The sequence below is a fragment of the Chionomys nivalis genome, chromosome 1, assembly GCF_950005125.1.
Source record: "Chionomys nivalis chromosome 1, mChiNiv1.1, whole genome shotgun sequence".
Classification (NCBI taxonomy): domain Eukaryota; kingdom Metazoa; phylum Chordata; class Mammalia; order Rodentia; family Cricetidae; genus Chionomys; species Chionomys nivalis.
In genome coordinates, this window is record NC_080086.1 from 205105005 (window position 1) to 205120938 (window position 15934).

Here is a 15934-nt window from a genome sequence, read left to right on the forward strand (position 1 = left end):
GATTGACTTGGATGGGAGTTCTCTTTAAGGCACATGAACATGCCAGTGTTTTCTTCTTCTAGCCATCTTGCCTTACTCTCCTTAGTGTTGTCTCTGAAGCACGATGTCTCATGGTGATAGAGCTGTGAGTCTTTAACATCGTAAAAAAACGTTTGCCTAATTCAGTCACAATAACGTGGGCCCTGGCCTTTGCCTTGACTCTATGTCTGCACTTGGCCTCATCAAACTCAGCAGGCAATGCTCTTAAGCACTGAGCCATCTCTCCTGCCTCTTCCTTCTGTTGCCAGTAGATGGCACCAAATCTCATTTTGAGAGCAAAACTGTGGTTGCCAGGAATCGAACTTCTGACCTTTAGAAGGGCAGCCAGGATTCTTAACCACTGAGCTATCTCTCGTGCTCTTCATTCTGCATCCAAAAGAGGGCACAAGACCTCAGTGCAGATTGTTGTGAGCCATTATGTGGTTACTTGAAATTGAATACAGGAGGATGAAAGAGCACGAAATACTCTTAAACACTCACCCATCTCTCCAACCCGGTTTTCTACTTCTTTACCTAAACCAGATATAGTCAATGATGTGTGGATCACATCTGCATTTTCCTAATATTTGAAGTACAGGGGTCTCCATGGATCTGTTGGCCATTCGTGTACCTCATAGAGGAGGTCAAGACAAATTGTTTCACTGGCTTTAAACTGGTTAAGCTTTTGTTGGTGTTTGTTCCTTTGTATGTCTTGGATGTGAGTTCTTCTTCAGGCACATGAACATGCTAGTATTTTCTTCTTCTAACCATCTTGCCTTACTCTGCTTGGTGGTGTCTCTGAAGCATGCTGGCTCATGGTGATAGAGCTGTGAGTCTTTATTATCCTAACAAAATATTTTGCCTGATTCAGTCCCAACAACCTGGGCCCTGGTTGTATGTCTGCACTTGTCCTCATCAAACTCAGCAGGCATGCTCTTAACCACCAAGACATCTCTCCTGCCTCTTCCTTCTGCTTCCAGTAGAGGGCACCAAACTACATTTTGAAGCAATTTTGTGATGTCCAGGAATCGAAATTCTGATCTTTGGAAGAGCAGACAATGCTCTTAATCACTGAGCCGTCTCTCCGAGCCGCTTTTCAACTTCTTTAACTAAACTAGGGTTACTCAATGTGGTGTGTGGATCACATCTGCATTCCCCTAACATGTGGAGTACAGGGATCTCCATGGACCCATTGGCTGTTCATGTACCTCATAGAGGAGGTCAGGATAAATTGTTTCTCTGGCTTTAAATTGGTTAACATTTTGCTGGTGTTTGTAGTCCTTTGATTGTCTTGGATGTGAGTTCTCTTTAAGGCACATGAACAATGCAGTGTTTTCTTCTAGCCATCTTGCCGTACTCTTTTTAGTGTTGTCTCTGAAGCACGATGTCTCATGGTGATGGAGCTGTGAGTCTTTAACATCCTAAAAAATCGTTTGCCTAATTCAGTCACAATAACGTGGGCCCTGGCCTTTGCCCTGACTCTATGTCTGCACTTGGCCTCATCAAACTCAGCAGGCAATGCTCTTAAGCACTGAGCCATCTCTCCTGCCTCTTCCGTCTGTTGCCAGTAGATGACACCAAATCTCATATTGAGAGCAAAACTGTGGTTGCCATGAATCGGACTTCTGACCTTTAGAAGGGCAGCCAGGATTCTTAACCACTGAGCTATCTCTCGAGCGCTTCTTTCTGCATCCAATCGAGGGCACAAGACCTCAGTGCAGATGGTTGAAAGCCATTATGTGGTGGCTTGAAATTGGATATAAAAGGATGAAAGAGCAGGAAATGCTCTTAAACACTGAGCCATCTCTCCAACCCATTTTTCTACTTTTTTACCTAAACCAGATATACTCAATGATTTGTGGATCACATCTGCATTGTCCTAACATTTGAAATACACGGGTCTCCAGGGATCTGTTGTCCATTCGTATACCTCATAGAGGAGGTCTAGACAAATTGTTTCACTGGCTTTAAATTGGTTAAGCTTTTGTTGGTGTTTGTTCCTTTGTATGTCTTGGATGTGAGTTCTTCTTCAAGCACATGAACATGCTAGTATTTTCTTCTTCTAACGATCTTGCCTTACTCTGCTTGGTGGTGTCTCTGAAGCATGCTGGCTCATGGTGATAGAGCTGTGAGTCTTTATTATCCTAACAAAATGTTTTGCCTGATTCAGTCCCAACAACCTGGGCCCTGGCTGTATGTCTGCACTTGGTCTCATGAAACTCAGCAGCCAGGCTCTTAACCACCAAGACATCTCTCCTGCCTCTTACTTCTGCTTCCAGTAGAGGGCACCAAACCTCATTTTGAAGCAATTATGTGATGTCCAGGAATCGAACTTCTGATCTTTGGAAGAGCAGGCAATGTTCTTAACCACTTAGCCATCTCTCTGACCCGTTTTTCAACTTCTTTAACTAAACCAGGTTTACTCAATGTGGTGTGTGGATCACATCTGCATTCCCCTAACATGTGGAGTACAGGGGTCTCAATGGACCTATTGGCTGTTCATGTACTTCATAGAGGAGGTCAGGAAAAATTGTTTCTCTGGCTTTAAATTGGGTAACATTTTGCTGGTGTTTGTAGTCCAACGATTGTCTTGGATGTGAGTTCTCTTTAAAGCACATGAACATGCCAGTGTTTTCTTCTTCTAGCCATCTTGCCTTACTCTCCTTAGTGTTGTCTCTGAAGCACGATGTCTCATGGTGATAGAGCTGTGAGTCTTTAACATCCTAAAAAACGTTTGCCTAATTCAGTCACAATAACGTGGATCCTGGCTTTTGCCCTGACTCTATGTCTGCACTTGGCCTCATCAAACTCAGCAGGCAATGCTCTTAAGCACTGAGCCATCTCTCCTGTCTCTTCCTTCTGTTGCCAGTAGATGGCACCCAATCTCATTTTGAGAGCAAATCTGTGTTTGCCAGGAATCGAACTTCTGACCTTTAGAAGGGCAGCCAGGATTCTTAACCACTGAGCTATATCTCCAGCGCTTCTTTCTGCATCCAAAAGAGGTCACAAGACCTCAGTGCAGATGGTTGTCAGCCATTATGTGGTTGCTTGAAATTGGATACATGAGGATAAAGAGCACGAAATGTTCTTAAACACTGAGCCATCTCTCCAACCCGTTTTTCTACTTCTTTACCTAAACCAGAAGTACTCAATGATATGTGGATCACATCTGCATTTTCCTAACATTTGAAGTACAGGGGTCTCCATGGATCTGTTGGCAATTCGTTTACCTCATAGAGGAGGTATATACAAATTGTTTCACTGGCTTTAAATTGGTTAAGCTTTTCTTGGTGTTTGTTCCTTTGTATGTCTTGGATGTGAGTTCATCTTCAGGCACATGAACATGCTAGTATTTTCTTCTTCTAACCATCTTGCCTTACTCTGCTTGGTGGTGTCTCTGATACATGCTGGCTCATGGTGATAGAGCTGTGAGTCTTTATAATCCTAACAAAATGTTTTGCGTGATTCAGTCCCAACAACCTGGGCCCTGGCTGTATGTCTGCACTTGGCCACATCAAACTCAGCAGGCATGCTCTTAACCACCAAGACATCTTTCCTTCCTCTTCCTTCTGCTTCCAGTAGAGGGCTCCAAACCTCATTTTGAAGCAATTATGTGATGTCCAGGAATCGAACTTCTGATCTTTGGAAGAGCAGGCAATGCTCTTAACCACTGATCCACCTCTCCGACCCGTTTTTCAACTTCTTTAACTAAACCAGGTTTACTCAATGTGGTGTGTGAATCACATCTGTATTCCCATAACATGTGGAGTACAAGGGTCTCAATTGACCTATTGGATGTTCATGTACCTCATAGAGGAGGTCAGGATAAATTGTTTCTCTGACTTACATTGGTTAACATTTTGCTGGTGTTTGTAGTCCTTTGATTGTCTTGGATGTGACTTCTCTTTAAGGCACATGAACATGCCAGTGTTTTCTTCTTCTTGCCATCTTGCCTTACTCTCTATTGTGTTGTCTTGAAGCATGCTGTCTCATGGTGATAGAGCTGTGAGTCTTTAACATCCTAAACAAAGAAGTTTGCCTAATTCAGTCACAATAACGTGGGCCCTGGCCTTTGCCCTGACTCTATGTCTGCACTTGGCCTCATCAAACTCAGCAGGCAATGCTCTTAAGCACTGAGCCATCTCCCCTGCCTCTTCCTTCTGTTGCCAGTAGATGGCACCCAATCTCATTTTGCGAGCAAAACTGTTTTTGCCAGGAATCGAACTTCTGACCTTTAGAAGGACAGCCAGGATTCTTAACCCCTGAGCTATCTCTCGAGCGCTTCTTTCTGCATCCAAAAGAGGTCAGAAGACCTCAGTGCAGATGGTTGTCAGCCATTATGTGGTTGCTTGAAATTGGATACAGGAGGATGAAAGAGCACGAAATGCTCTTAAACACTGAGCCATCTCTCCAACCCGTTTTTCTACTTCTTTACCTAAACCAGATGTACTCAATGATGTGTGGATCAAATCTGCATTTTCCTAACATTTGAAGTACAGGGGTCTCCATGGATCTGTTGGCCATTCGTGTACCTCATAGAGGAGGTATATACAAATTGTTTCACTGGTTTTAAAATGGTTAAGCTTTTGTTGGTGTTTGTTCCTATGTATGTCTTGGATGTGCGTTCTTCTACAGGCACATGAACATGCTAGTATTTTCTTCATCTAACCATCTTGCCTTACTCTGCTTGGTGGTGTCTCTGAAGCATGCTGGGTGTTGGTGATAGAGCTGTGAGTCTTTATTATCCTAACAAAATGTTTTGCCTGATTCAGTCCCAACAGCCGGGGACCTGGCTGTATGTCTGCACTTGGCCACATCAAACTCAGCAGGCATGCTCTTAACCACCAAGACATCTTTCCTTCCTCTTCCTTCTGCTTCCAGTAGAGGGCACCAAACCTCATTTTGAAGCAATTATGTGATGTCCAGGAATCGAACTTCTGATCTTTGGAAGAGCAGGCAATGCTCTTAACCACAGAGCCACCTCTCCGACCCGTTTTTCAACTTCTTTAAATAAACAAGGTTTACTCAATGTGGTGTGTGAATCACATCTGTATTCCCATAACATGTGGAGTACAAGGGTCTCCATTGACCTATTGGATGTTCATGTACCTCATAGAGGAGGTCAGGATAAATTGTTTCTCTGACTTTAAATTGGTTAACATTTGCTGGTGTTTGTAGTCCTGTGACTGTCATTTATATAAGTTCTCTTTAAGGCACATGAACATGCCAGTGTTTTCTTCTTCTAGCCATCTTGCCGTACTCTCCTTAGCGTTGTCTCTGAAGCATGATGTCTCATGGTGATAGAGCTGTGAGGTTTTAACATCCTAAAATACGTTTGCCTAATTCAGTCACAATAACGTGGGCCCGGGCCTTTGTCCTGACTCTATGTCTGCACTTGGCTTCATCAAACTCAACAGGCAATGCTCTTAAGCACTGAGCCATCTCTCCTGCCTCTTCCTTCTGTTGCCAGTAGATGGCACCAAATATCATTTTGAGAGCAAATCTGTGGTTGCCAGTAATCGAACTTCTGACCTTTAGAAGGTCAGCCAGTATCCTTAATCACTGAGCTATCTCTCGAGCGCTTCTTCTGCATTCAAAAGAGGGCACAAGACCTCAGTGCAGTTGTTTGTGAGCCATTATGTGGTTGCTTGAAATTGAATACAGGAGGATGAAAGAGCACGAAATGCTCTTAAACACTGAGCCATCTCTCCAACCCGTTTTTCTTCTTCTTTACCTAAACCAGATGCACTCAATGATGTGTGGATTACATCTGCATTTTCCTAACATTTGAAGTACAGTGATCTCCAGGGATCTGTTGGCCATTCGTGAACCTCATACAGGAGGTCTAGACAAATTGTTTCACTGGCTTTAAATTGGTTAAGCTTTTGTTGGTGTTTGTTCCTTTGTATGTTTTGGATGAGAGATCTTCTTCAGGCACATGAACATCCTAGTATTTTCTTCTTCTTACCATCTTGCCTTAGTCTGCTTGATGATGTCTCTGAAGCATGCTGGCTCATGGTGATAGAGCTGTGAGTCTTTATTATCCTAACAAAATGTTTTGCCTGATTCAGTCCCAACAACCTGGGCCCTGGCTGTATGTCTGCACTTGGCCTCATCAAACTCAGCACTCATGCTCTTAAACACCAAGACATCTCTCCTGCCTCTTCCTTCTGCTTCCAGTAGAGGGCACCAAAGCTCATTTTGAAGCAATTATGTGATGTCCAGGAATCGAACTTCTGATCTTTGGAAGAGCAGGCAATGCTCTTAACCACTGAGCCAACTCTACGACCCGTTTTTCAACTTCTTTAACTAAACCTGGTTTACTCAAGGTGGTGTGTGGATCACATCTGCATTCCCCTAACATGTGGAGTACAGGGGTCTCCATGGACCTATTGGCTGTTCATGTACCTCATAGAGGACGTCAGGATAAATTGTTTCTCTGGCTTTAAATTGGTTAACATTTTGCTGGTGTTTGTAGTCATTTGATTGTCTAAGATGGGAGTTCTCTTTAAGGGACATGAACATTGCAGTGTTTTCTTCTTCTAGCCACCTTGCCTTACTCTCCTTAGTGTTGTCTCTGAAGCACGATGTCTCATGGTGATAGAGCTGTGAGTCTTTAACATCCTAAAAAACGTTTGCCTAATTCAGTCACGATAACGTGGGCCCTGGCCTTTGCCTTGACTCTATGTCTACACTTGGCCTCATCAAACTCAGCAGGCAATGCTCTTAAGCACTGAGCCATCTCTCCTGCCTCTTCCTTCTGTTGCCAGCAGATGGCACCAAATCTCATTTTGAGAGCAAAACTGTGATTGCCAAGTATCGAACTTCTGACCTTTGGAAGGGCAGCCAGTATTCTTAACCACTGAGCTATCTCTTGAGCGCTTCTTTCTGCATCCAAAAGAGGGCACAAGACCTCATTGCAGATGGTTGTGAGCCATTATGTGGTTGCTTGAAATTGAATACAGGAGGATGAAAGAGCACGAAATGCTCTTAAACACTGAGCCATCTCTCCAACCCGTTTTTCTACTTCTTTACCTAAACCAGATGTACTCAATGATGTGTGGATCACATCTGCATTTTCCTAACATTTGAAATACACGGGTCTCCAGGGATCTGTTGGCCATTCGTTTACCTCATAGAGGAGGTCAAGACAAATTGTTTCACTGGCTTTAAATTGATTAAGCTTTTGTTGGTGTTTGTTCCTTTGTATGTCTTGGATGTGAGTTCTTCTTCAGGCACATGAACATGCTAGTATTTTTTTCTTCTAACCATCTTGCCTTACTCTGCTTGGTGGTGTCTCTGAAGCATGCTGGCTCATGGTGATAGAGCTGTGAGTCTTTATTATCCTAACAAAATGTTTTGCCAGATTCAGTCTAACAACCTGGGCCCTGGCTGTATGTCTGCACTTGGCCTCATCAAACTCGGCAGGCAATGCTCTTAAGCACTGAGCCATCTCTCCTGCCTCTTCCTTCTGTTGCCAGTAGATGGCACCAAATCTCATTTTGAGAGCAAAACTGTGGTTGCCAGGAAACGAACTTCTGACCTTTAGAAGGGCAGCCAGGATTCTTAACCACTGAGCTATCTCTCGAGCGCTTCTTTCGGCATCCAAAAGAGGGCACAAGACCTCAGTGCAGATGGTTGTGAGCCATTATGTGGTTGCTTGAAATTGGATACAGGAGGATGAAAGAGCACGAAATGCTCTTAAACACTTAGCCATCTCTCCAACCCGTTTTTCTACTTCTTTACCTAAAACAGATGTACTCAATGATGTGTGGATCACATCTGCATTTTCCTAACATTTGAAGTACAGGGGTCTCCACGGATCTGTTGGCCATTCGTGTACCTCATAGAGGAGGTCTAGACAAATTGTTTCACTGGCTTTAAATTGGTTAAGCTTTTGTTGGTGTTTGTTCCTTTGTATGTCTTGGATGTGAGTTCTTCTTCAGGCACATGAATATGCTAGAATTTTCTTCTTCTAACCATCTTGCCTTACTCTGCGTGGTGGTGTCTCGGAAGCATGCCAGCTCATGGTGATAGAGCTGTGAGTCTTTATTATCCTAACAAAATGTTTTGCCTGATTCAGTCCCAACAACCTGGGCCCTGGCTGTATGTCTGCACTTGGCCTCATCAAACTCAGCAGGCATGCTCTTAAGCACCAAGACATCTCTCCTTCCTCTTCCTTCTGCTTCCAGTAGTGGGCACCAAACCTCATTTTGAAGCAATTATGTGATGTCCAGGAATCGAACTTCTGATCTTTGGAAGAGCAGGCAATGCTCTTAACCACTGAGCCATCTCTACGACCCGTTTTTCAACTTCTTTAACTAAACAAGGATTACTCAATGTGGTGTGTGGATCACATCTCATTGCCCTAACATGTGGAGTACATGGGTCTCCAGGGACCATTGGCTGTTCATGTACCTCATAGAGGAGGTCAGGATAAATTGTTTCTCTGGCTTTAAATTGATTAACATTTTGCTGTTGTTTGTAGTCCTTTGATTGTTTTGGATGTGAGTTCTCTTTAAGGCACATGAACATGCCAGTGTTTTCTTCTTCTAGCAATCTTGCCGTACTCTCCTTAGTGTTGTCTCTGAAGCACGATATCTCATGGTGATAGAGCTGTGAGTCTTAAACATCCTAAAAAAACGTTTGCCTAATTCAGTCACAGTAACGTGGGTCCTGGCCTTTGCCCTGACTCTATGTCTGCACTTGGCCTCATCAAACTCAGCAGGCAATGCTCTTAAGCACTGAGCCATCTCTCCTGCCTCTTCCCTCTGATGCCTCTAGATGGCACCAAATCTCATTTTGAGAGCAAAACTGTGGTTGCCAGGAATCGAACTTCTGACCTTTAGAAGGGCAGCCAGGATTCTTAACCACTGAGCTATCTCTAGAGCGCTTCTTTCTGCATCCAAAAGAGGTCACAAGACCTCAGTGCAGATGGTTGTGAGCCATTTTGTGGTTGCTTGAAATTGGATACAGGAGGATGAAAGAGCACGAAATGCTCTTAAACACTGAGCCATCTCTCCAACCCGTTTTTCTACTTTTTTACCTAAACCAGATGTACTCAATGATGTGTGGATCACATCTGCATTTTCCTAACATTTGAAGTACAGGGGTCTCCACGGATCTTTTGGCCATTCGTGTACCTCATAGAGGAGGTCTAGACAAATTGTTTCACTGGCTTTAAATTGGTTAAGCTTTGGTTGGTGTTTGTTCCTTTGTATGTCTTGGATGTGAGTTCTTCTTCAGGCACATGAACATGCTAGTATTTTCTTCTTCTAACCATCCTGCCTTACTCTGCTTGGTGGTGTCTCTGAAGCATGCTGGCTCATGGTGATAGAGCTGTGAGTCTTTATTATCCTAACAAAATGTTTTGCCTGATTCAGTCCCAACAACCTGGGCCCTGGCTGTATGTCTGCACTTGGCCTCATCAAACTCAGCAGGCATGCTCTTAACCACCAAGACATCTCTCCTTCCTCTTCCTTCTGCTTCCAGTAGAGGGCACCAAAGCTCATTTTGAAGCAATTATGTGATGTCCAGGAATCGAAATTCTGATCTTTGGAAGAGCAGGCAACGCTCTTAAAGACTGAGCCATCTCTCCGACCCGTTTTGCAACTTCTTTAACTAAACTAGGATTACTCAATGTGGTGTGTGGTTCACATCTGCATTCCCCTAACATGTGGAGTACAGGGGTCTCCAGGGACCTATTGGCTGTTCATGTACCTCATAGAGGAGGTCAGGATAAATTGTTTCTCTGGCTTTAAATTGGTTAACATTTTGCTGATGTTTGTAGTCCTTTGATTGTCATGGATGTGACTTCTCTTTAAGGCACTTGAACATGCCAATGTTTTCTTCTTCTAGACATCTTGCTGTACTCTCCTTAGTGTTGTCTCTGAAGCACGATGTCTCATGGTGATAGAGCTGTGAGTCTTTAACATCCTAAAAAAACTTTTGCCTAATTCAGTCACAGTAACGTGGGTCCTATCCTTTGCCCTGACTCTATGTCTGCACTTGGCCTCATCAAAATCAGCAGGCAATGCTCTTAAGCACTAAGCCATCTCTCCTGCCTCTTCCTTCTGTTGCCAGTAGATGGCACCATATCTCATTTTGAGAGCAAAACTGTGGTTGCCAGGAATCGAACTTCTGACCTTTAGATGGGCAGCCAGTATTCTTAACCACTGAGCTATCTCTCGAGCGCTGATTTCTGCATCCAAAAGAGGGCACAAGACCTCAGTGCAGATCGTTGTGAGCCCTTATGTGGTTGCTTGAAATTGGATACAGGAGGATGAAAAAGCACGAAATGCTCTTAAACACTGAGCCATCTCTCCAACCCGTTTTTCTACTTCTTTACCTAAACCAGATGTACTCATTGATTTGTGGATCAAATCTGCATTTTCCTAATATTTGAAGTACAGGGGTCTCCATGGATCTGTTGGCCATTCGTGTACCTCATATAGGAGGTCTAGACATATTGTTTCACTGGCTTTAAATTGGTTAAGCTTTGGTTGGTGTTTGTTCCTTTGTATGTCTTGGATGTGAGTTCTTCTTCAGGCACATGAACATGCTAGTATTTTCTTCTTCTAACCATCCTGCCTTACTCTGCTTGTTGGTGTCTCTGAAGCATGCTGGCTCATGGTGATAGAGCTGTGAGTCTTTATTATCCTAACAAAATGTTTTGCCTGATTCAGTCCCAACAACCTGGGCCCTGGCTGTATGTCTGCACTTGGCCTCATCAAACTCAGCAGGCATGCTCTTAACCACCAAGACATCTCTCCTTCCTCTTCCTTCTGCTTCCAGTAGAGGGCACCAAACCTCATTTGGAAGCAATTATGTAATGTCCAGGAATCGAAATTCTGATCTTTGGAAGAGCAGGCAACGCTCTTAAAGACTGAGCCATCTCTCCGACCCGTTTTTCAACTTCTTTGACTAAACTAGGATTACTCAATGTGGTGTGTGGATCACATCTGCATTGCCCTAACATGTGGAGTACAGGGGTCTCCAGGGACCTATTGGCTGTTCATGTACCTCATAGAGGAGGTCAGGATAAATTGTTTCTCTGGCTTTATATTGCTTAACATTTTGCTGGCGTTTGTAGTCCTTTGATTGTCTTGGATGTGACTTCTCTTTAAGGCACATGAACTTGCCAGTGTTTTCTTCTTCTAGACATCTTGTCGTACTCTCCTTAGTGTTGTCTCTGAAGAACGATGTCTCATGGTGATAGAGCTGTGAGTCCTAAACATCCTAAAAAACCGTTTGCCTTATTCAGTCACAGTAACGTGGGTCCTGGCCTTTGCCCTGACCCTATGTCTGCACTTGGCCTCATCAAACTCAGCAGCCCATGCTCTTAAGCACTGAGCCATCTCTCCTGCCTCTTCCTTCTGTTGCAAGTAGATGGCACAAATCTCATTTTGAGAGCAAAACTGTGGTTGCCAGGAATCGAACTTCTGACCTTTAGAAGGGCAGCCAGGATTCTTAACCACTGAGCTATCTCTCGAGGGCTTCTTTCTGCATGCAAAAGAGGGCAGAAGACCTCAGTGCAGATGGTTGTGAGCCATTATGTGGTTGCTTGAAATTGAATACAGGAGGAAGAAAGAGCACGAAATGCTCTTAAACACTGAGCCATCTCTCCAACCCGTTTTTCTACTTCTTTACCTAAACCAGATGTACTCAATCATGTGTGGATCACATCTGCATTTTCCTAACATTTGAAGTACAGGGGTCTCCACGGATCTGTTGGCCATTCGTGTACCTCATAGAGGATGTCTAGACAAATTGTTTCACTGGCTTTAAATTGGTTAAGCATTTGTTGGTGTTTGTTCCTTTGTATGTCTTGGATGTGAGTTCTTCTTCAGGCACATGATCATGCTAGTATTTTCTTCTTCTAACCATCCTGCCTTACTCTGCTTGGTGGTGTCTCTGAAGCATGCTGGCTCACGGTGATAGAGGTGTGAGTCTTTATTATCCTAACAAAATGTTTTGCCTGATTCAGTCCCAAGAACCTGGGTCCTGGCTGTATGTCTGCACTTGGCCTCATCAAACTCAGGAGGCATACTCTTAACCACCAAGGCATCTCTCCTTCCTCTTCATTCTGCTTCCAGTAGAGGGCACCAAACCTCACTTTGTAGCAATTATGTGATGTCCAGGAATCGAAGTTCTGATCCTTGGAAGAGCAGGAAATGCTCTTAACCACTGTGCCATCTCTCCGACCCGTTTTTCAACTTCTTTAACGACCAGGTTAAGTCAATGCGGTGTGTGGATCACATCTGTATTCCCCTAACATGTGGAGTACAGGGGTCTCCATGGACATATTGGCTGTTCATGTACCTCATAGCGGAGGTCAGGATAAATTGTTTCTCTGGATTTAAATTGGTTAACATATTGCTGGTGTTTGTAGTCCTTTGATTGTCTTGGATGTGAGTTCTCTTTAAGGCACATGAACATGCCAGTGTTTTATTCTTCTAGCCATCTTGCCTAACTCTCCTTAGTGTTGTCTCAGAAGCTCGATGGCTCATGGTGATAGAGCTGTGAGTCTTTAACATCCTAAAAAAACGTTTGCCTAATTCAGTCACAATAACGTGGGCGCTGGCCTTTGCCCTGACTCTATGTCTGCACTTGGCCTCATGAAACTCTGTAGGCAATGCTCTTAAGTACTGAGCCATCTCTCCTCCCGCTTCCTTCTGTTGCCATAGATGGCACCAAATCTCATTTTGAGAGCAAAACTGTGGTTGATTCTAATCGAACTTCTGACCTTTAGAAAGGCAGCCAGTATTTTTAACAACTGAACTATCTCTAGAGCGCTTCTTTCTGCATCCAAAAGAGGGCACAAGACCTCAGTGCAGATGGTTGTGAGCCATTATGTGGTTGCTTGAAATTGGATACAGGAGGATGAATGCTCACAAAAAGCTCTTAATACCCGAGCCATCTCTCAAACCCGTTTTTCTACTTCTTTACCTAAAACAGATGTACTCAATGATGTGTGGATCACATCTGCATTTTCCTAACATTTGAAGTACAGGGGTCTCCATGGATCTGTTGGCCATTCGTGTACCTCATAGAGGAGGTCTAGACAAATTGTTTCACTGGCTTTAAATTGGTTAAGCTTTTGTTGGTGTTTGTTCCTTTGTATGTCTTGGATGTGCGTTCTTCTTCAGGCACATGAACATGCTAGTATTTTCTTCTTCTAACCATCTTGCCTTACTCTGCTTGGTGGTGTCTCTGAAGCATGCTGGCTCATGGTGATAGAGCTGTGAGTCTTTATTATCCTAACAAAGTGTTTTGCCTGAATCAGTCCCGACAACCTGGGCCCTGGCTGTATGTCTGCACTTGGCCTCATCAAACTCAGCAGGCATGCTCTTAACCACCAAGACATCGCTCCTGCCTCTTCCTTCTGCTTCCAGTAGAAGGCACCAAACCTCATTTTGAAGCAATTATGTGATGTCCAGGAATCGAACTTCTGATCTTTGGAAGAGCAGGCAATCTTCTTAACCACTGAGCCATCTCTCCGACCAGTTTTTCAACTTCTTTAACTAAACCAGGTTTACTCAATGTGGTGTGTGGATCACAACTGCATTCGCCTATCATGTGGAGTACAGGGATCTCCATGGACCTATTGGCTGTTCATGTACTTTATAGAGGATGTCAGGAAAAATTGTTTCTCTGGCTTTAAAATGGGTAACATTTTGTTGGTGTTTGTAGTCCAACGATTGTCTTGGATGTGAGTTCTCTTTAAGGCACATGAACATGCCAGCGTTTACTTCTTCTAGCCCTCTTGCCTTACTCTCCTTATTGTTGTCTCTGAAGCACGATGGCTCATGGTGATAGAGTTGTGAGTCTTTAACATCCTACAAAAACGTTTGACTAATTCAGTCACAATAACGTGGGCCCTGGCCTTTGCCCTGAGTCTATGTCTTCACTTGGCCTCATCAAACACAGAAGGCAATGCTCTTAAGCACTGAGCCATCTCTCCTGCCTCTTCCTTCTGTAGCCAGTAGATGGCACCAAATCTCATTTTGAGAGCAAAACTGTGGTTGCCAGTAATCGAACTTCTGACCTTTAGAGGGGCAGCCAGGATTCTTAACCACTGAGTTATCTCTCAAGCGCTTCTTTCTGCATCCAAAAGAGGGCACAAGACCTCAGTGCAGATGGTTGTGAGCCATTATGTGGTTGCTTGATATTGGATACAGGAGGATGAAAGAGCACGAAATGCTCTTAAACACTGAGCCATCTCTCCAACCCGTTTTTCTACTTCTTCACCTAAAACAGATGTACTCAATGATGTGTGGATCACATCTGCATTTTCCTAACATTTGAAGTACAGGGGTCTCCATGGATCTGTTGGCCATTCGTGTACCTCATAGAGGAGGTCTAGACAAATTGTTTCACTGGCTTTAAATTGGTTAAGCTTTGGTTGGTGTTTGTTCCTTTGTATGTCTTGGATGTGAGTTCTTCTTCAGGCACATGAACATGCTAGTATTGTCCTCTTCTAACCATCTTGCCTTACTCTGCTTGGTGGTGTCTCTGAAGCATGCTGGCTCATGGTGATAGAGCTGTGAGTCTTTATTATCCTAACAAAATGTTTTGCCTGATTGAGTCCCAACAACCTGGGCCCTGGCTGTATGTCTGCACTTGGCCTCATCAAACTCAGCAGGCATGCTCTTAACCACCAAGACATCTCTCCTGCCTCTTCCTTCTGCTTCCAGTAGAGGGCACCAAACCTCATTTTGAAGCAATTATATGATGTCCAGGAATCGAACTTCTGATCTTTGGAAGAACAGGCATTGTTCTTAACCACTGAGCCATCTCTCCGACCCGTTTTTCAACTTCTTTAACTAAAGCAGGTTTACTCAATGTGGTGTGTGGATCACATCTGCATTCCCCTATCATGTGGAGTACAGGGGTCTCCATGGACCTATTGGCTGTTCATGTACCTCATAGAGGAGGTCAGGATAATTTGGTTCTCTGGCTTTAAATTGGTTAACATTTTGCTGGTGTTTGTAGTCCTTTGATTGTATTGGATGTGACTTCTCTTTAAGGCACATGAACATGCCAGTGTTTTCTTCTATCCATCTTGCCTTACTCTCCTTAGTGTTGTCTCTAAGCACAATATCTCATAGTGATAGAGCTGTGAGTCTTTAACATACTAAAAAAAGTTTGCCTAATTCAGTCACAATAACGTGGGCCCTGGCCTTTGCCCTGACTCTATGTCTGCACTTGGCCTCATCAAACTCAGCAGGCAATGCTCTTAAGCACTGAGCCATCTCTCCTGCCTCTTCCTTCTGTTGCCAGTAGATGGCACCAAATCTCATTTTGAGAGCAAAACTTTGGTTGCCAGGAATCGAATTTCTGACCTTTAGAAGGGCAGCCAGGATTCTTAACCACTGAGCTATCTCTCGAGTGCTTCTAACAAAATGTTTTGCCTGATTCAGTCCCAACAACCTGGGCCCTGGCTGTATGTCTGCACTTGGCCTCATCAAACTCAGCAGGCAATGCTCTTAAGCACTGAGCCATCTCTCCTCCCGCTTCCTTCTGTTGCCAGTAGATGGCACCAAATCTCATTTTGAGAGCAAAACTGTGGTTGCCAGGAATCGAACTTCTGACCTTTAGAAGGGCAGCCAGGATTCTTAACCACTGAGCTATCTCTCGAGCGCTTCTTTCTGCATCCAAAAGAGGGCACAAGACCTCAGTGCAGATGGTTGTGAGCCATTATGTGGTTGCTTGAAATTGGATACAGGAGGATGAAAGAGCACGAAATGCTCTTAAACACTGAGCCATCTCTCCAACCCGTTTTTCTACTTCTTTACCTAAGCCAGATGTACTCAATGATGTGTGGATCACATCTGCATTTTCCTAACATTTGAAGTACTGGGGTCTCCATGGATCTGTTGGCCATTCGTGTACCTCGTAGAGGAGGTCTAGACAA